At 25.0% G+C, this 22,767-nt stretch overlaps 1 long non-coding RNA gene across 2 annotated transcripts; it reads left to right on the forward strand.

Annotated features, from left to right (window-relative positions):
- Positions 1-1,259: 1,259 nt before the first annotated feature.
- On the forward strand, positions 1,260-20,829 carry LOC127064360 (uncharacterized). 2 transcript variants are annotated; one of them, XR_007781658.1, is made up of 4 exons: positions 1,260-1,452; positions 11,007-11,113; positions 12,711-12,825; positions 20,160-20,829. It is a non-coding gene; the product is annotated as an uncharacterized LOC127064360 (long non-coding RNA). The 2 variants fall into 2 exon arrangements; XR_007781659.1 differs by lacking the exon at positions 1,260-1,452 and adding an exon at positions 9,173-9,243.
- Positions 20,830-22,767: the final 1,938 nt, after the last annotated feature.

Consider the following 22,767-nt stretch of genomic DNA (forward strand, 5'->3'; position numbering starts at 1 on the left):
AATAAAAAAGTTACCAAAATCTTTAATAATAAAATTAGCATCGTATCTTAAATAATTCTGAAAAATTATTAATATTATTTGTATTTTTTGATATACAGAAATGTTAAAACATATCATTGAATGGTGTGTGCTCGTTTTCGTAGACGATTGTCTGCTTATTTATATGCGTAAACTGATGATGTTTAAATTTTGTGATCCATTCCAAGTGCAAAGAAATACGTTTCGCGATGCTCACATGGAAAAACTACGATAACATTTTAATGAGATTTAGACAGATGATTTTATGGCAAAATTAAGAAAATACATCTTTCCGTGATATTATTAAATTTTACTAAAAATTTATATTTTTCTTTATATTTTATATATTAGAAACGGAGAAATCTTGTAACTAAAGTTTAGTTCAATGACATATATCTAGATTCGTAATTCAAGAATCATAAATTCAAGGTCGAATGATAACGTCAGTTTTTTTTTTTATTGTATCGATGTAAACAGATATAATCAACCAATTTATTCTTTTTGTAATTACACTTAAATTTTTATTAAAATACGAGTTCAATAAAATAATTGCTTAGTTTGAAATACATATTATTAATTTTATATTTATTTTTATATACCATGATTTTGTACATATATTTATATATATACATATAAGTAATAAATCGATGAAAATAAATTTGCAGTAGAAATAATGAATCTATATTAATCTTTTAAAAGGTAAGAGCAATGACAATTTTAAATCTTTAATTAATAATTATACATCTAATAATTTTATAATTATACTACTTATAATTTTGTAGGTAGAGAATTATCCAGTAATAGAAAAATGATAGACAAATAAAAAACAAACTTAAAAAGAAGTAATCCCAAAAGGAAAATAGTGACGTTGAAAATGACTTGTGAAGGACCAAAAAAAAAACAAACAAATATTATATATAAATTGAAATCTTGCTCGATAAATGATTTTATTCCCTTTGCTCGTGCCTTTGTTCCATAAATTTCAAAGCACTGAAATATTACACTTTTATGAAATAGAACCTCGGAATCGTGTTTTCTACTTTTCCAATCTATCTCCCTTTATGTTTCTCTTTATATACATATCTCCTTGTAAATGCTACATTATACGGAACTTCGAACATTCTTAGCAAAGTAATTTTCTTAAAAAAACAAAAATGAAACACAAGATAGATATTAGGTAAAGCATAGAAACAGTCGTGCGTATAGAGAGAAGGTAAGAAAATATATAATATATACACCTTTAACGTTAGCCAACATCATGAAGATGAAAAATTATGAGCATACTTTCGTCATTGTCATTATAATTTGTGAAATTTATTAATATTCTTACTTGACTTTTTATTTTTTTTCTCTTCGTAGCGTAACAAAGTTTTTATCTTGATTGTTGTGTGAAGTTTCTTTATTATTTCAAATGATTCGTGAATTAGCTGTAAGGTAGGTATACGAGAAATGTCATTTTTTTTTTTTTTATAATTTTTGGATAGAAAAAAAGCAATTTCATCGAATATTTTATATTTAATCATTCACTGACTACTCTTTAAAAAAATTTGTCCTTGATTTACAAAATCCCGATTCCAACCTTATTGACCATTTATTCTTATCTCATATCAATTGTATGGAAAATTCTATTCGGAATGATTCGATGATGCTCGTAAATTGAACGTTTCTGTCATATTTAACATAACTATACAATATAATTTGAGAATATAAGAAAGTGGGTGCTTAATCGCCACACTTGTTAGAAATGAAACTTGTGGAATCGATTATACATTCATTTTTTCGTAAAAATATTCCAATTTAATCGAATAATATTTATTTATATATACTATTTTTACATTTTTTTTTTATATATTTCTTTATATATTTCTTTACATATACTATTATTTTCCGGACATGTCTATTTTATTATGATCCAACAAAAATACTACTGGCTTATGATAACTGAAATATGATATTTAAACTGCAAATTTTTGATTGTTTAAATACTGCATTGATAGTAATTCTGGATTTTATAGTTTCTTATTCATATACAAGTTGAATTTCGAATAGACTGCTCTTCTTCGATTGCAGCAGTTATTAGTATGTAAGTTCATAAATTTATTAAAATATTGCACAGGTAACTGCGACTTTATTAATCAGGTTGTTTTTCTGAATATAACTCAATTGAGACATCATTTTTTTTTTAAATCTCATTGCCGTTATTTTTTAATTTATATAAGATTTGAAGTAAATGAACTAATTCAATCTCATAAGCTTTTATTATTAATATTAAGAACATCATAAATTTTCCCAATTATCTTATCATGGTGAATAAGTTACGCTTTTGTTCAGTCTAGTACTAACTTAAATTTAATATTTATCTAAAGCAGAATTACTAAGCAATGATCGATGTATTCTTTTATCACGTTTCATATCATAGAATTTTTATCGATATATTTGAAAATGATTGTAAGAGAATCACGGACTCTTAGTCTCGTTATTTTCATTGTCACATGAAGCAAATGATATGGGGTTACTTCACAAAGGTTTGATTATTTCAGTTCACTTGTAGCCATCAAATGTGTAACACATAGCTATTTGTTATATACTTTAGATTGGCAATATACTTTAGAAATACTAGAAAAAAATAATTCTGCAAGTTCATCGAATAGTATGCTATGTATTCCTGCTGCTATCCGAAAATATTTTTCATCATTCCATGGTATGTTTGTTGTTATCCAATAAGACTCTCTTTTATAGAAATATCTTGACTTACTTCATTTTTTGGTATTTCTGTCTCATTTATATTATCAAAGAAAGATTGATCAATTGTAATGTTATAAAAAGAGGGAGGTTGTAAAGAGAAATGAGGGAGCAGAGGATGGGATAAAATAAGAAAAGAGTAAAAGGGAAAACAGAAGAAGAAGAAAGAGAGAGATAGAGAGGAGAAGATAGATAGAGAGTGTAATAGAAATATTTATATTATTTAATATATTTTTGTCTAATAAATGGTAATAATGTATAATTAATTTAAATTTTCTGAAGTATTTGATTGTACGTTAAAAATAATTAAATGTTCACGGATTAAATTTAAGCAATGATGTATCATGTATTTAATAATTAATAATTATTACAGACTATCAATAATTATTAGTGATTATTGTTACTTCGTATTGTTATTTTTGTATTCCATTTCGTATACATTTCATTAATAAAATGTTAATTATATTTAATAATCTTTTTGAAACAGGAAAGTAATATATTCAGTATAATACTCGAATAGATTGTATAAAGAAAATCGGGATTCTTAATGTAAAGAAAGAAACTCATTGAATTAATTACAAACTTTTTCTCTAACGAACTTTTAATTAATTTTATTATTATTACTTATCATTATTTCTTATTATTTTATTATTATTTATTATTATTTTATTATTTTATTATTATTAATTAAAGTTTGTCGCCGTTCTCTCATGGTTCTTCCGAAGATACAGACATTTGGATTATAAGTTTCTTGAATGCAAACAGAAACTTCCAGAAGACGAGTTCGGATAGTGTGTTCACATCACGATTGACTTATATGAGGTGCAAAGGGACAGATGCAGTTTATTTTTAATGACACAATGAACTTACTACTTTACTCATTATCTTTATTTTTTCTTTCTTTTTATATCTATAATTAATGTGTGCGTAACATATTTTTTTGAAGAAATATAATTCTATAGTTTAATTTTTATTTTTAATTTTATATTCTGTGAATATTACTTACCTAGTCTTATTAAATTACTTTACTATTATTACTATTATTTATTATTAACAAATCATCTTCAATTCTTACTTTCTTTTTTAATATATTTGTTGATCATAGAAAAACATTTATAAATGAGTACAACTTATAATTTTATTTATGTTATATTATACTTTTATGTTTGTATAATTCAGTTTTATATTAATCCTTAGTTTGTATTCTGCTGTCGTAGTGTTTGAAATGTGTGATCGTGTTCTGCAAAATTTACAAATATAGTTCTGCTAACAAGGTAAATGAACCAAGATATAAATGAAATACACGTGAAGAGTTATGTTACTGAATTGCAATCAACTTTAAAGGTTTTCGATAGTTTCGAAATTGTACAAAGTTAGTTCAAAGATGGCTCAAGAAAATCAGTCAAGTATTCTTGATTAAAATTTACATTATAATAATCTACTACCTTTGTGGTAGAAAAATAGCATGATTTAACAGACAAATCACGCAATAATAACAAGAGAGAAACATAAACACAATCATAAACAAGCCATTGAAAAACTCTATTAGTAGTTCAAATAGATTCACATTACTAAATTTTATTTAAAATTCTATGGAAGACATTGAAAAGCTAACGAGTCAACATCCACAAAAAATCCTCTTCTACCAATCTTTTTCAGCAATGTTATCAATATACAAATAATAATAAATAATAAATTCAATAAACTCAATACTATCTTTCATACATTTTAATAATAATAATAATAAATTCAATAAATTCAATGTTATCTTTCATATATTTTAACTAAAACAGGAAAGATTCTTTTGTATTGTTCCTCGTAAAATCCATCATTCAGCAAATTTAGAACTAAAACTTAAATTTTTTGAATATGGTCATGAAGTAATTAATATTAGCAACATAAAGCATAGTATCACAAAAAGTCCATTATTTTTGTTTATTTAACAAAGTAATATACATAAACCAATTAATAAATTCCATAATCAACATTGAATCATCTCATAAAAAAAGAAAGATTGTCCAATGCAAAGATAAAAGTCACAGAAATATTACAATCGTAATTATTACTGTAAATTAATATTTAGACCTATAACACAGAAATAAACGCGAAAAAGTGGTATGCTTTTATAAAATGCATTCTTTAAAAAGCAAATCATCCCTTGATTTCCTCCATTGGTTCATGAAAATAAAATTAAAGTAAAGGTATACAATAATAATATAATAGCTCTGCCAGTTTATATATCCAATTCAAAAATTTCCACAAACTGGGAAAATTAATTGAAAAACAGACAGAACAAATTATTCATATGCTGTCATTACTAACAATTGTAATAAACAAATTAACATGTAATATATCAAACTGAAACCCTTCTGGATAGCTTTTTGGAATACCAATGGACTAGCAGAGCATAAAAACGAATTAGAATTCTTTTTAAATAATCAAGGAATAAATATACTGCTCATTTTTGAAACTCATTTTACCAATACAAATTTTTTGAAAATAAATAGGTATGAAATATATTGCAAACGATATCCTAGTGACAGGATTCATGATAGCACTATAATTATTATCAAATCCAATATGAAGTACTATAAATTTCTTTCGTATAAAATGGACTAACTCTACACAGCGAATGTGGTAATAGAAAATCGGCATATTCTAATTACTAGTATTATACTGTCCACCCAGACATAGTATGTCTAACGAGGACTTTAAGAACTTTTTAGAAAGCTTGAATAATAAATTCATCGTAAGAGGAGACTTTAATGTTTTAAAGCTTAATTGTATCCTCAATGAATCATAAAAAACAAACCTGCATATTGGTCAATTAATACAAATAAATTGCCAAATCTTTTTATAATCAATAACATTTCTTTAAGATATACTAAAATCAGATCTTTTTTAAACTCTCTTCAAACTAATCATTTGTTATTGCAACAATTAATTTAACTTTTATGAAAAATTGAGTAAATGTAACTATTTACAACAAAGTCACAAACTGGCATCATTTTTATGGTAACTGTTATTGCAGCTTTTAATAACTCAACTTTTGCCTTAGTTCTGTTAAAAACAAACAAAGAAATTGATGCAGTAGTGGAATATTTGAGTAACAACATAATAAATGCAGTCCGATCATTCTTATTTAATATAATAAGTAAATAAGATTTTTCTGATTTCATAAGTAGAATATGTGGAAAATGTAAGGTCAAAAAAATATAGCAAAGCAATAGACAATCTGATGGTACAACAAAATAACAAACAAATAGATAAAAATTCTTCGAAATTTTTTGAAAACATTTGCTTCTAAAAGTATTTAAGGAATTTATTTCTCATAGTAGATTCTAACTATTTCTTTTAAAAGGCTCGCTTGTCTATCACTCGCTCATCCACCATAAACAATTCTTCTTATCCACTTCCCACAAGAAGAATAGGCACGAAGTGTCTAAATAAGGCTAACAAATCTACAAATTACATAATCGAACTTTTTTTCTACTTAGAAAGTAGAAATACTTGAATATTTCCTTTCCCAAAAACTTCTCTTTACTCTATTGCTCTTCCCAAAAACTTATTTACAATTTTAGAATTCAAAGAAATGATCCAGCAGCATCTTAATTTCAGAAAAGCACACAATATGATAAGTAATAAAACGATTAAGAAGTTTCCCAAAAAAAGGATTTTATTTACCACATCTTTTTCCAAAATACAGTTCTTCCTAGAAAAATTATTAAATTATTAAAGATTATTAAATTACTAAAGTTTTGGAAATTCTTACTCATTACTCTCATCCATAAATTAGGAAAGCTAATCCGAAGCAAACTTATATCACCCAATTAATCTTTTTTCAAATATTTTCGAATTCTTGCAGAAGATTAAAAGACTTCACCCTTTTTTGGAAGATTTAAAAATTAAGCAAAATCATCAATTTGGTTACTGGAAGCGACATTCGACAATAGAACGAACCTATAGAATAATATATAAAGTCAAAAAGTTCTACTGGTTTACTGGTAGACATTCGAATTTATGCTTAAAGAGCAAAATATTACTGTAGAAAGTTATATTAAATCTCATTAGGGTCTATATGAGATGTAACTGTGAAGAATAGCAAATAATTCTAACATAGAAATTCTCAAACTCAAATCCAATTCAAAAGCTTAGTATGTAATAATGAAATAGTATTAATGAAATAATTCATGGTAACCTCAAGATATTTACAATAAAAGGAAAAATAATAAACAATAGATATAATTCACGTGTGAGCAGTCATTCGAATCACTTAACTGTTGGACAGTGCAGAACATATTCGCAAATTAAAAAGATACTACTGTCTAGATCTACATAATAGATTCAATTAAAACACAACATTCACTTACAGAAAACTATCTGTAAATAATTTAAAATTACTCCCTATGCTATTGTACCACATCAACCTAACTTATTTATAATTCTCAACGAAAATTGATTGTAATGTATTCAATAATTAAAAAAAAATATATATATATTAACTTGTATTCTGTGTACAACGAACAAAGTTAATTTTTCCATTTCACTTGATCGGTGATCGATTTATTTACGGGGGTTGGCAGTTTAGTAGTATTACATATATAGTTTATTGTTATTACAGTTGCTGGAAGAATTTTCTCAAGAGGAAACACATGACATCACATCATCTCTCATTGCTATTCTATAATACATCTACGGGACTTGCATCATGTGATATGAATTATATCTTATAATACGTCATCGCATTTTTAATCTAATCTAATCACAATTACTACTACTTTCCTCCATTAGTATCCGATTTTTTTCCTTTGTTTCCTCGATATGACAATGAAGAGTGTTACTGTTATTCTATGCGGAATTCATTGAAGCGTATACCACAAGAAAAAGTAGGATGCACCATAAAAATCACTAAAGACTTTTCTATTATAATTGTTGTTTTTATTATACTATTTTATAATGATAATAAAGTTTATGTAAAATATAACATCTGCACTGATATAAGTAGATCTTCAAATATTTTTTTGCAAGATAAAATTCGGCAACGACCAAATACAAGAGACATAGAAAAACGATCAATGAATTTAGCTCACGACATAAATCAAAAACTTTCTGTAAAATAAAAAATGCTGGTATATCCATTAGCTAAACAATCCTGTCAATGTTATAGAAAATAGAAAGAACAATGTTAAGAAAATAGAAGAGAAGAAAAATTAAGATCAATGAGATCTAATTATTAATTAAGAAAAATCTCCTTTTAGATCCTTACAGGACTTCACAGAGTATAAAAATTTTCTTATCGAAACCAATCAAGTTCATTCGTTCGTATAACGTCGATTTCATTATTCTGCTTAATAATGATTACTGTATCATTGACTCAAGTCTCTGAAAATTATTATTTCGTTATAAATTAAATTTTCTATTTATTTTTCACACATCTGTCATGTACAAGGCTTTAAATATTTGTAAATGATTTTGTAGCTAAATTGTATGATGGAAAATATATTCTGCTTTAATAAGTGTGTAATCTTCCTGATCCTCTATCTTTTTCATTCTTAGTTGTGTAGAGTAAATGTTATGAACTAAAAACAAGAACTTGGGCAAAATTTTATCCTGTCACACATTAAATTTATCTAACATAAAATTATCTTTCTTTTCGGTCATTTCCTCGGTCACTGTTAGAATCAATGTATGTAACAAAAAATAAAAAACTTGAATTATCAAGCATTCATAACTATTAATCAAGAAACTAATATGTGATATTTCTGAGTTATGACTTGTAATTTTTGTTCGATTTTGGTAATTATTTTGGTTATCTTTTTATTCGGAAGATAAAGATTTTCTATACGATATTATCGTTTCTGATTTTTGATAAATATTTTTTTTTCAAAAATCATGTCTAAAAGTAGATAATTCTCAAGAATAATTTTTACATGTTTTTCACAAAAGCTAATTTTTAAAAATTAGAAATGATAATCTCTTGTTAAAAATCTTTATCTTTTAAATGAGATAAGGAATAAAAATGAAACAAAAATTGCGATTAGGATAAACTTTTGCATGGATTTCATACATGTGATTTCAGAATCCCGTAACAGTCTTGCTAGTATTATAAAATTAAAAGGCTATATATGCGGTAATAGTATCTAGAATATATCCAGAATAATATCTACAGCTGGCGAATATTTACAATTAGAAGAAATTTAGACAATAATAAATATGCCATGTTTGACAAGTAATATATTGGACAAATACCATGTTATTGTATCTGGTTTTTTATGATACGACAGATTAATGTTTAAAGTTGGAGAAAAGAAGGCGAGGATTGCTCGTCTAAACGGAAAAGTTAACTACGATCGTATTTCTTGTATCACCATTATCGCAGATGGATCATGGTCCAGGTCATATAAAAATCACTATAGTTCACTATTGTCGTGATTGTTGGTATATTGGAGTTTGAAAGAAATATTGTTTTCTTTTTGTCATTGGGTAAGTCCTATACAAGTAGTTACTTGCGATTACAAATGTTTCAAAAATTTGTATGGACTGACAACGCAAATGAAATCAAACATAATAGTAGAAAGTTTCCATTGTACCATCGAAATGCTCGGTATAAAATAAACTAAGTTGATCGAGGATGGGGATAGCAGTTAATTGGAAGTTAATATAAATGCATTGTCGTATAGTTCACAATTATTAGTTGAAAGAACAGAATGCTGCAATCATATATTGCGTAATTATAGTAGCTATTTGGAAACTTTGTCTAAATAACAATTACGGTATTATTATACAGCGAAATATCTTACAGCAAAATTTAAAATGTTTGCGAATTATTGTTATTGCGACAATTAAATACTGTAAGGGCCAAAGAATCAGCCTCTACCTGGAGGAATTGTGAAAAAATATTCGTAACGAGGCGAATCATGTTTTTTGAGGCGAGCACAATCATGTACAATGATATAAACCATTGGTATTTTTCACGAAATTGAATCAGCAATGAATGCATCGTGTTGCAGTTAGTATATCAAATTTCATATGGGATGTAGATAATAATGTGGCCGAATTATATAATTCGTATATAGTCGTGCGAATGTATATTTGTATGTATATATTCACCTGTGAAAGTGTTGACTTTGCTCTATACGACTCATATAAAACTCGATGCGAAAGTGCTGTTATCAGTATGAATGTCGGTGATGCATTACATTATGAAATTAATAATAAATTGTTAAATAAAAATATGAGCAATTTTATTTTACAATATGTAAATAAAAAAAGTCGAATTCTCGATCAAAAAGAAAAAAATAATTAGCATCCCTTTTAGAAGATATTTCAATTTCATATTCAAATTATCGATGGTTGATTATGGTCCAGATATAGATTGTCCTAAGACATCCAATTTATGTGATGAAGACTCAATGTATGCTAAAAACAGTGTTTAAAATTATTGAAAAAAAATTCTTTGAAAGTGAAATATGAAAGTCTTGAGCAAATTATATCATTTGAATGGGATAAGCAGCGTCGAAAACTGTTCGTTTAGAACAATATGTAAAAGAAGGCTACACACTTTTTGTTTAAAATTATTAGAGTTAATTCAATATATCTGCTTCAATGGAAATAATAATACCAGGTAGGAAATTGAAGAACCAAAAAGAGAATTTTTTACCGAGTATGTGTTCGATATTACAGGCAGAGATCTAATAATTAATAAGTCAAGAACAATTAATTAAAATCAATTCAATTGTCCTTAATGGTTTTCTCTGATGAGCTAATTAGTGCCAATACTATCATTGATGCCAAATGCACAGCTTCAGGTATGTAATGAGTATGGCACCAATGGAGGGAATTGAATATAAAAATGTTATATTCATCACGCACCTCCAAAATAGCGTGCAGAGATTAAAAGATCTTGACAGGTACACTTCCAAGTGCAGGATTTTTTATATGTCATTCAAAGACAATAGTGTTATTTTATTGTCTGGAATGGTTATCGATAAGATCAAAAGAAATGATAGCTTTTGATCAGAAAAAATGAAAAAGCTTACAATTTTTTATCAGCATGAATTGTTAATTTCCATGAAGTTCATAATCTTTTGATTCGAGGATTGATATATTTTAGAAACACGATGTGTTTATAATCTTCTATCCTAAGTTTTTGAGTAGTAATATGTCACCATTGACTTTACTATTATAATATAGAATGTATATAACGTACATAATATTTATGTTATTATTATTATATTTTTTCTCAGACTTGTATCTGGTTAACAATGGAAAATCATGCAAATCGTGCTTGATAACTGTTCACTTATGGTATATTAAGGAATTTTCTTGTGATTGAGTGACGTTGATCGTTCGGGTAATTATTTCGTGTGTGATTATGAATTCGAATATTTGCTGTGATCTATTGTTTTTGTTTTTGTTTGTATTTATTGTACATGTATTGGTTTTGACCATATACTGCTTCAATAATATTCAACGTCTGTTACATTTGGTGGTTTGTCTATTGTAATTTCTGTTTGTAAAAATTGTTTGAAAAAATATTTTTTGTTTTGTACTGAATGCCTGTTTTCTTCTTATATTGTCTCAATCATTTGGCTAGTGCTTGTAATTTCTGTTTTATTTTATCTAAATTATACTATTGTTTTTTATTTCGATAATTCTCCCATCATTTTTCGTTTCTTGTGTGATATTTTATTGGGTATAAATTGACATATATATAACTGTGTGTGTATAATTTTTCTTTAGTCATTGAATATCTTTTTTTAATATTTCTATTTTTTTTTTGTAGTTTGTCTTGTGGTTTTCTTCCGTACGTTAGTTGATTCTGATTTTTTATATCTAGTATGTATTCAAATTATAATAGTAAATGCTTTTTCATAGATGAGTAGTTGCAGTTCTTTCATGGTTGTGATAGTGTTTATTTTGTTATATATGATTTTGTTAATGCGTACTACTTTTGTTCTGAAGTTTGGATTATTTAATAGTTTGTATGTATTGTATATGGTCTAACGTCTGTGTTTGTGTTTTTATATTCTATGTATGTTAGTCTAAACTTTTCTTCTATATCTGTATTGCGTATGTTAATTCGTATTGTGGTTGTATTTTTGTCTATTGTCATTCTATTATTGTACAATTATTCTATGATTGATCGATTCAGTTTCTTTTTCTCCGCTTGTGTTTTTTTTGTGCATGTTCTTTTTTTTCTTTTGTTGTACTTGTTGCTTAATGTAATCTAATCCTGAGATATTTTGTTATGTTTAGTTGTTATTCGTACTTGATCTGCTAATCTTTGTTCTAACATTGTGTGTAATCATATCCGATGTCTGGTTGTGTTCATTCCAAGGTTTGTCACTTGGTAACAGAACATGAGGTTTCGGTTAATTTCATTCGATCATGACTCTATCTTTCTTTTTCTCCTACAGAGATGCTTCTGTTCCTAATATAATTTTTTCTGCATTTCTTGTTGTATGTTAATGTGTACTTGAAGTTATTGTATGTGCTGTCCTAAGGTTTTTGGTTAATGCCTATTGCTGATATTATGAATGGTATTATTAATACTTTATTTTGTTTCCATATTCTTTTTTATTGATGCATATACATACCTCAGCAATTCACAATATCATATATCATTATCGAAAATATCTGCCCTTGGAAACTCATTAGATGCTTGCTAAGAAAATGCTTAGATATATAACACATTTGTCCGAGTTTAGACATCTTTAATCAAGCATATAGTCTTCAATAATATGTCGAGCAGGCAATAAATAAACAGTGAAAGTAGATTCCTAGACAAAACGAGCCATCACCAGGACAAAAGACCACATATGAGATTGTTTAAATATTCCGAATGAACTACTTTGACACGCCCACGACCAAAGAATATCGTTTTCTCTTTTCACACACTTTTTACTTAAACTCTATTTCCCTTTCCTAATCCATTATTACCTTTACAGATAGTACGAGAGAAATCAAAAGTTAGTCGGTTCAAGTCATCTGTATTTACCAATAAGACAATCGAGTCTTATCAACATTATTGATCCAAAATTCAATAAACTACACATTGTATCTGTGAGTAATTTATATTTATGTGCAATTGCTTGGTGGATTATTTTTTTACCTGGTCATGTCTTTTTGCATATTGGTGTTTTAATTTTTTTATCGTGTAATGATATTATTTATTCAATGCTTGATTATTATTTCAATGCTTTTTAGGTCTGTTTGTATTTATTTGATAATACCGAAGAAGTATGTGAGGATCGGTATAACATAGATGTTTATTGCTTTAAACAAGGTATTAAGCTAGTTTTCATCAATTTTCTATATGCTTTGTGTAGTTTTTTGTTTTATTTCCATATATTTGTGTATTCTGTCAGAAACCAAAGTATTTATATATTTCAGTCATATTATAATTATATTCTTTGTTTCTTTTCTTGTTTATTTTTTCTTCATACCATATTCTTCTTTCCATATGTAGTGCTTTGCACTTGTTTATCCCCAATTCTATTTTTATATCTTCTGTGGCTCTTATCTTCTTCAACTTTGTGAATTATGTTTTTACTACTGCGTATATTTTTATGTCATCCATCTATATCATCATTTTATTTTATATTATAATATATTTATATTATATTATAATATATTATATTATTTTATATTTTATTATATTATTTTATATTTTATTATATTATTAGTAGTAATAATAATAATAATAATAGTAGAAATAGTTGCAGCAGTATAAAGTGGACTAGTTCTACAGGAATTAGAAAGAAGCTCTGGCAATTCTACTTAGGTAGTGTAGAAATGAACTTATATTTTAATTTATATTAAAATAATATATAATATATAATCACTAATTAGTAATTAGTAATTATTTTGACAAAATATTTAATAAAATTTTGTTTTTTATCGCAAATTTATATACCAGTTATTATGTGAATTAATTATATTTATCATTCTTTATATATTTGCATGAAATAAATAAATATCAACCCTGCGTCATATCTCACACGGATCACCGTCAAAGAAGAATATAAATATCAATGACTAAAAATGTGACTTCAGTTCACGACCCTACTCTAACTCATATTAACTCGATTGTTATGTACGCATGAGCCATTATAAAACTGTAGGTGATGAACAATCTTAATGAAAAAGGATAAAATTCCCAAACTATCAATGATTGTGTTATCAATATTAAAAATATAGCATTGTAGTAGGTGTAGTAGAATTATTCGAGTGAGGAAAGATCGAAATTATTTATCTTGAATAATTTTTTTATAAATGGATCTTGTTCAGAAAAATTATACCATCAGAGGTGTAATGCCCACTAATGTCACAATGTAGATATTGACTATATAAATGGTCTATAAGCATACACTGCAATAATATTATATCATAAAGATTAATTTTTTTTAGTTTGATACTGTGGGGTATTTTGATATACAAGTAGGTTTTTCTTATACAGTTTTTCTGTTAAGATTATTTCAATTAAGTAAGCGATAAATCCAAAAACTATTAATCAAAAAATACAATGATTGTAGGCAGTAGGAGAAAAGACTAACTAATGTTAGTCATAATTTTATACTTTTTGTAGTTTCTAATATGCAGCAATTCTATCAGCTATTTTTTTGATTTTTGTTGAAATACATTTTACCATATTATTTTATATTTATCAACATGTTTATATTTTTGCATAAATTTATCATTAAAATAGAAAATGATATTATTTTTGGAATTAGTTCTTTGATATAAATAATATTAGTACCAGTTTTAAAGATTAAAATAAAATAATTGAAAGAATTATAATAATACATGGATGTTTTAAAACATTTTTGTAAAATAATTTCTGGTGTACTTTCATTTTATTTCCAAAATTAAAATTAGCACTATTATAGTATAGTAAATATTGTTATTGAGATTCTGAAATTTTTTAGAACATTGCACTAAATGAACAGTAACATTAAATGAGTGTAACTTACATCATGAAATTGGAATATATAATAAATGTGGAATAATAGAATTGTAAATAATTTTTTTTTTATAACAATAGCTTGATATAAAACATACAATCCAGATGCAACTACGAGCACATAAGAACTAAGAATGTACTCAAATGAAATTTTGAATAGCCAAGGATTAGAACAGTTTTTAACACTAAAAGATAAAAAGTTCTCTTGAATCACTCACACAGCTTTCAATGTTAGTGAAATGGTAATATCTGAGATTTCTTGACAGTAAAAAATAATTAAACAATGAATGTATGTACAATCATAATCAATATTTTTAAAGACAAGAATATTCTGTATATTATAATAACATATTTTCAATGATAAAGTAATCTAATAACAATTAAATAGTAACAATAAGAAGTTAATTAAAATTAAGTGAATAACATAATTTAGTAAATTAATCTTTAATTAACATTTTGTTCTGAAATAATAGTTGCAGCAAAATTACATATTTTCTGAACTTAATGCAAAATTACAGTTTTAAAATTGGAACATTTGATATTTTTCTATTAATAATGTTTCAAATTCAATTATAACATATATAAAAAAAATATGTTCAAGAAAAACCAAAATAAACTTTAAATTAAATATTAAAAAGATTGTTTACTCTGATATTAAAGATCTTTTTTATTTAATGTCTTTACGCATTTTGTTTGTGATAAAATAATTTTTATTATGATATTTAAAAAATTTATGTAATAATTTTGATTTTGTTTTATAAAATTGTAACTATTTGTTTAATCTTCTTTTTCTGTTTCTATAAGAAATACATAATCTAAATTAAACAATCAAGTAGTATTGAAATAGACATTACACTAGTGGATTATATTATTTAAAACATAAGTAGAATCATTACCTGTATGTTGTTTATAAGGACTATTCTTCATTGTTTTCACTGAAGGATAAGCTAAAATGACTAAATATTACATTAAATTAAAAATAAATAAATAAATTAAAACAAATAAAAGATATAGTATTTGGTTTATGTTAAGATAAAGATTTAAAGGTTTCTTTAAACTAAAAAAAATGTTTATTTTATTGAAAATAGTTCTTGTAATGAAAAAAGAAGTATTTTTTATATACAGTACCAGTTAACGATAATCAAAATTTTTAAATCGAACTCAAGCAATTAATAGTAAATGCAAATCACTATGATATATATGACAAATGAGAATGAACATTGCTATTTACAACATATATAAAAATAGACTAAATTATAGTATTGATTTAGTCTTTAATACTTATAATATTGATTTAGTTTTTAATAAATCAATATACATATCTATCTTAAGAAAAAATAAAAAAGTGAAAATTGAAATTGAAAAAAATCATACATTATTATATACATTTTACATTAAAAGTTATATTTTTTGTAGATAAAGATAATGGTCACATCCTTATAGATATTGGTAAATATAGATTTATAAACGCTTTAAATGAAATTGAAAAGTTTGAACACAAATATCAGAGATTCTGATCGTAATAAAGATGTTAAGTACATTTTATAACATAAAAAGAAGAAAAAATTATTAGTGCTTTTAATTTTATTACATATCAGCACAAATATAATTGTAAAGTTAAGCTACTAGGAAAATCTCAGTTGCATGAAAGTCATAAATAACTATATTTTATTGCTCATTTATAAGACAAAAAATTTTATTTGATTTAGAGGATTACATCTTGAATTGCAGAGCTTATATATTAAAGACTAGTGTTTTCTATTCTATTCCATATGTATATTTTGAGATTTTAAATCATTATTTTTTATAAAAATAAAGTTATAAACGAAAATTTGATAAAATATAAATATAAAATATAATTCTCAAATTTACTTTCATTATTACCAATAAACAAGTGAATATTCCTAACAATTGGATATGTTTTTGAGTCAAATAATTTAATTCTTTTATGAATATGTAAATGCTTTAAATAAAGTTGTTTTTAGATATTATTATGACTTTCACTAGATAATAAATGTAATATTTGTTACTTTGAGTACTGACACTATTGTTTTCTCCAAGGTTTGAACTTTCTATAAGGAATTGTGAAAAAAAAGAAATAATTTTTCTATCATTGTATAAAAAAGAAGAATAATTTCTTCAATATCTTTATATTTTCTTATCAACTCAAATGTTTCAATTTATACATTTTTTTCTTTTTTAATTTCATATTACCTTCAGCGTTATAAATTTTTCCATTTCAATGATGAATTTTTTATAAAATTTGTTTTATACATCAATGAGCTACAAATTCTTATTTGATTGTACTAATTATATTAGTCTGACATTTTCTGATTGATTTGTGATAAACTTGTGCAACTTGTAACAAGCAATAAGAAATTATTCTTGTTAGCACTTTTTGTAAATTCAAAAAATGCGGTAGTTAAAAAGGATTTACTATAAATCTGTAATTTCTAATTATAGATATTTTTAATTTAAAATTTCAATTATCATTTCCATTTACCAATTAATTTTAATTTTATATAGTATGGATTTCTGCAAGTATTATATATTATAAGAATTGGCTAACTATATCTGCAGTTGACAGTACCAATATCTTTGTATTTTGTGAATATGTATCAAATACATAATAATAAGAAGTCTTTGATAATAAACAATTTTTCTCAATCTTTCATCTATAAAATTATATAGGAAATCTAAGACAAACATATTATCTATAAGATTAAAATTCAAAGATTAGGAAATGAAATATCTAGTAATGTATAATATTTTATCTGATTTAAATTTCTTTATTTTGAACTACTTGAATCATAGAAACATGTCCATCTAGAGAAGATTTATGACCATCATAAGATGTTCTCTTCCCTCTAAACAAGGTGTTTTATTTGAAATGTTTTTGGAACGAGCTATAGTTTGTGAAATAATTAGGTGCAAAATCTCAAATGAGACATCCTGTGTATATCGTACGTATTATTAAATATATGTATATATATTCAATAATACGTATGTATAAATTCGATTGATCGAATCAGATTCTTTTTAACAAAATTTTGCATCTTTTAAATTTTCTTAAGAAAAGTTTATCTTAAATATCTGGTAAATATTCATAAAATACTTTTTAATTTATTTTGTAAGATAAATTTTGTTGAGATACAATATTTGTTTAAGAATTTAAATAAGATGCAAGATTTTGTTTTTTTATTAAATGATTTTTATTTGTTCTTGATTATATTCAATTTCGAGTTGTTGTTGAATTGTTTCTTGCTGAAAAGACGAGATTTTTGCTCTCTCTTTTCCACTCTTTTTTCCTCCCGCTTACATAACACGAGCATAAACAGTACACATTGAATATATATAATTTGATTAATCGAGTCAGATTTCTTTCAACCAACTTTTGCATCATTGCAAAACTTTATATTATAGTAACTACTTTTTATAGTAGTTTATATTTTTTTTATTCTTCTTTTCTTTCTTTTATTTTTCCTTTTTTAGACATAGCTATAGCGAATGTTATATGTGATGAATACTGTGAGAAAATTTTTGGAACTATGAGCAAAGATTGATGTTTTTTATTTTTAAGATTTTTTATCTAAAATTAATGTTTTGTATTTATATGATTTTTTTCTAAAATAAGTTCTAAAAATAATTTTTTCTAAAAATAATAATTTTCTAACTTAGAAGAAGATGGAAGATGGTATTTTTCAATTCGAGATCATTAGCGTAATAGTACAAATATTTTTTGTGATATATTATATATGGGTATAACAATATTCAGAAGTGTATTATATCACATATGTATATGTGATGACAGTCGATATATTTATATGCTTTAAGTGTACACCTATGCATCATTTTTTGATGATACGTGCTACCGATAGATCGTGCTTTATTTTTTTTATGCCTATTTATGCTTAGCTATGATTGTGAGTGCCTAGAATAACTGTTGGTTACGCAATTATCAGTTGCTATTAGTTGTTCTAAATATAGGGTTGAAAATAGATGGTAGAAATTCTTTGACAAAATTTGGCATAAAAGAATAAGGATAATTTGGAATTGAAGATAGTTTTATTTTTCTTACTCTTTGTACGTAGTAGAAGTAAATATATTTCTTGAAAACTTTAAATAAATTTTGGTATAAAAGCATAGGTTTAGTTTCTTTTTTTATTAGGACGTTAAAATTTGCTAATCTATTTTTTGTGTTTTTGATTATTAATTCTTTATCAACGCTGCATAGCTTTGAAGTTACACATTTATGTAACTATATATTTTGTAAATTTCGTTTTATTAGCAGAAAGTTAATTGTTATTTCATATATTAAGTTTTTTAAGCATAAATCATACTTAGTATAGTAATAATTATATTAATAGAAGTAATATTATAATTTATAATTTTTATATTATATAATTTTGTTTGTAGATACGAAAGTAGAATCGCTTTGTAGAAGGTTAATTCTATTTCTAATCAGTAAACTAAAAAAAGAAAATTAAAGGTCGAGACAAATGTATATATATAATGAAGGTTTTGCATAAAAGCCTTCATTACCGGTTATTTTTTCACCCCCTTATGTATTAAAAATTATTATTTCGTTGTAAATTTATCACTGCACTTTTTCTTTCTAAAAACCCATCGAATATTCCCAATGATTTTTGGCTTTTACTGAAAATTGTGCTATTTCATTTCAATTATAAATTTTATATTAATAGACACTAATATAAATTTATATTATAGATTAAAATGAATAGAGATAAATATTTTCTCTTCAAAATATTTATAAGTGAAATTTTAATTTATTATATAGATAAATTTATTTTTTATTTTATTCATTTATTGAAAAATCCACGAGGTGGCACTCTATATGTAAATCCTGGTCTTCCGTTGCCGGTATTACTATGATCAGTTTGGATTCATGTGTGCTGACGAAGGGTTGTTGTTTTATGACTGCAAGTTATTAACAATCTTTTTTTAAGTTATAGATTCGTTCAATATATTAATTGATTATTAATTGAGATTTCAATAGTGTTCGCAAGTCGAGTAAACAAAGTTATATTTGAGAGATATTTGCGAAAATAAAATTATTGTCTAAACGTGTTACCGCCGTGTTATTATATCGTACTTTTTCTTGAATTTTCGACTCTTATTTTTGTGATGTCCATACATCTCGTATGTTCTAAGAAAATTCAATGTAAGTTTATTAATAATGATTAATCATATTAAATGTTATATTCGATTTTCGTATGAATCGTATTTATCGGGTAATATACATATGAACACGTACGCATACATCTCATACACACATATGAAACATATATCACACTTATGTCGGATATGGTTACACACACACGCACGCACGCACACAAGTTTACCACTCATACATACGCATGCAGATATATGTAGAATTCTTAAATTCAAGTTACTTTTTGTTTCACATTACAAGCGACTGTCCGGGATTGTTATTGCTAGGCGCGCAATATAGTCATGTAAGTAAATATAGATGAGTGTACATGAGTAAGTCGGAAAAAACAATATGATTTGAAAGACAAAAGAGGACGTTCTGTAAGAACTTGTTGACATCGAATCGTTAATAGCCTGATTATATATTATCGTTCAAAATTATTTTGCGAAAAAACTGCCAAACATTCCTTAAAAACCTCGATCGTACATATACATATGTGTATAGACGTAATCTTATTTTATATTAATAAAGATCTGTCACATTTTGCAGATTATAATATATAAGAAGCTACAAATTGATGAAACTCAATACAGTATAGTGAAGATCGTATCTTATTTTGTATCGTTTCTCGTAAGTACGAGTAAGTAAAAAGTAAGTAAACAAGTGTGTTAAAAAATTTCTAATAAATTCTGGTGTAAGAACGTACATTAAGCATAGAAGAACTTTCTGTTATTCTATTTTGGTTGGCATGTGTAAGAAATTTGTCTTTGTACAAGAATTCAAAGACTGTGTTGGAAAGTGGGGATAGGTGATCTCTTTTTCAAAATAATACGATACCCATGACAACTGATTCATTTATATTAGCTTACATCTATAACACACTGTTCTGTGGTATAAGTAAATAACATTATTTTCTTATTTATTTATTTATTCTTATCCAATGAAAATATGTAATTCTATTTTATTTTAGCATAATTAATAATTATCATAATTATTAATTATGTTATATACTTTTATTATAGAATAATTAGCACTACAAATGTTTTTAATAGTTTGTAGATAATAGTTGATATGTTGTTAATCGTGTTTTCATTTTATAATATTTTTATTTATTTCATTGTTACTTCTTATTAATAAAAATTTAAGTAATCTCTTTTCAGTTTTTAATTATATACTTTTAATGATTTTTCTTTATTATAACAATGATACTAATATTGTATTAGTGTTTCATTTCAGATCATTATTGTAGCCGTTTGTATAATCATGGATGAATCGATCTTTGTTTCAATAAAATAGAAGAAAAATCATAAAATATATTTAGTGTTTTTTGGTTAATTTAAATTTATTTGCGTTTTGTAATTTCAATTAACTTTTAGGAGCATGTATACTTAAATAGAGTGTATGCAAAATAGTCATAAAGTCAGTGTTTATTCCTATAAGAGTTTATTTATCTTTTATTTTTTATAGTCAAATAGATTATATATAAAACAAATATTAGATAGTCACAAATTAAATTCATTGTCCCTCTCTTAATTATTAAATAATTATCGCATATTAGAATCAGTGCATCATAGAAGATAATCAAAAATTTAATATACTTCTTCTATAGAAGAATATTGATAAATAAATGTTTAAATTTTATAACTAATATAGTTTTATAATCTTTTTTATTATAATAAATTTAATAACAATTTCTTTTAATTCTTTTTCAGATCATCATTGCATTATCATTAAGTTAATCTACTACAACTTCAATCTATTGCATTTTCAATCTACATCAATCTCTTTCATTTCTGATCTATTGCAACGCAGAGGAGTGTTTTGAAATCATCGTGAAACTTCTTAAGTAGTGAGTGAACAAATATAACTTGTTTCAGTATTCATCATGTCAAAGACGAAAGGTTCAAATTGATACGAATTAATGGTTGTAATTTTTTCAATAAATTATTAATGGATATGAGCGTGACCATTAATAATTCCTTTTTTGGATAAGTCGGTAATTATGTAGTGTATAATAATAATTTTGCCATATTTATTCTATATTATATATATATATATATATATATATATATATATATATATATATATATATATATATATATATATATACATACATAAAGTTTCATATGAAATCTATAAAAAAACATTTTTCGATATTTTTTTTATATACTTTTTATAATTGGGAAACAATCTAATATTTGATATTGGATTAATCTTAATTGTCTTTATTATACTTAATGGTACATTCTGCTTTCAAAATACAATTGAATTGAGTTTCTTTTTGCTTATTATCAGTCATTTCTTCAGTTTCGAGCTTCATTGAAATTGCATAAATCTCTCATTTTATGCTTCCATCGTAAGGTCAATATATTATTGTCAATATATTGTTTCTTGTTATATAATCCCGCTTTTTAATTTTACAATTTTAAAATTAACAAAATTTTTCAGTATATTGCTTTTATTAGAATGCACAGTCTCAATGGCATCCAATATTTAAAGCAGGAATTCTCAAAGTTTTATCTAAGTGGACCAAATTATAAATTCCAGAATATTTAGCATACCAAAAAAAGGGTTATGGAAAAATACATTCAAATCGATAAAAAGTAAGATATAAGGGAAAATATTGTATTAATTTTATAACATAATCGTTCTTTATTTATGATAATAATTCTTTTTTATTATAAACTCTGTATTAATATATTTAAAAAATAATTAAACAAAAATAACTAAATAATTCCAAACAAAAAAAAAATAAATAATAAATTCCTCGATCTGAAGGGTGAGTTTGTGCGGTTGTCGTTTCTTCTTAATAATAAAATTGAATCTTGGTTCCAAGTCGATTGTATGTATTCTTAACATCATTTGTAAA

This window comes from Vespula vulgaris, chromosome 6 (genome assembly GCF_905475345.1).
Source record: "Vespula vulgaris chromosome 6, iyVesVulg1.1, whole genome shotgun sequence".
Taxonomy (NCBI): Eukaryota; Metazoa; Arthropoda; class Insecta; order Hymenoptera; family Vespidae; genus Vespula; species Vespula vulgaris.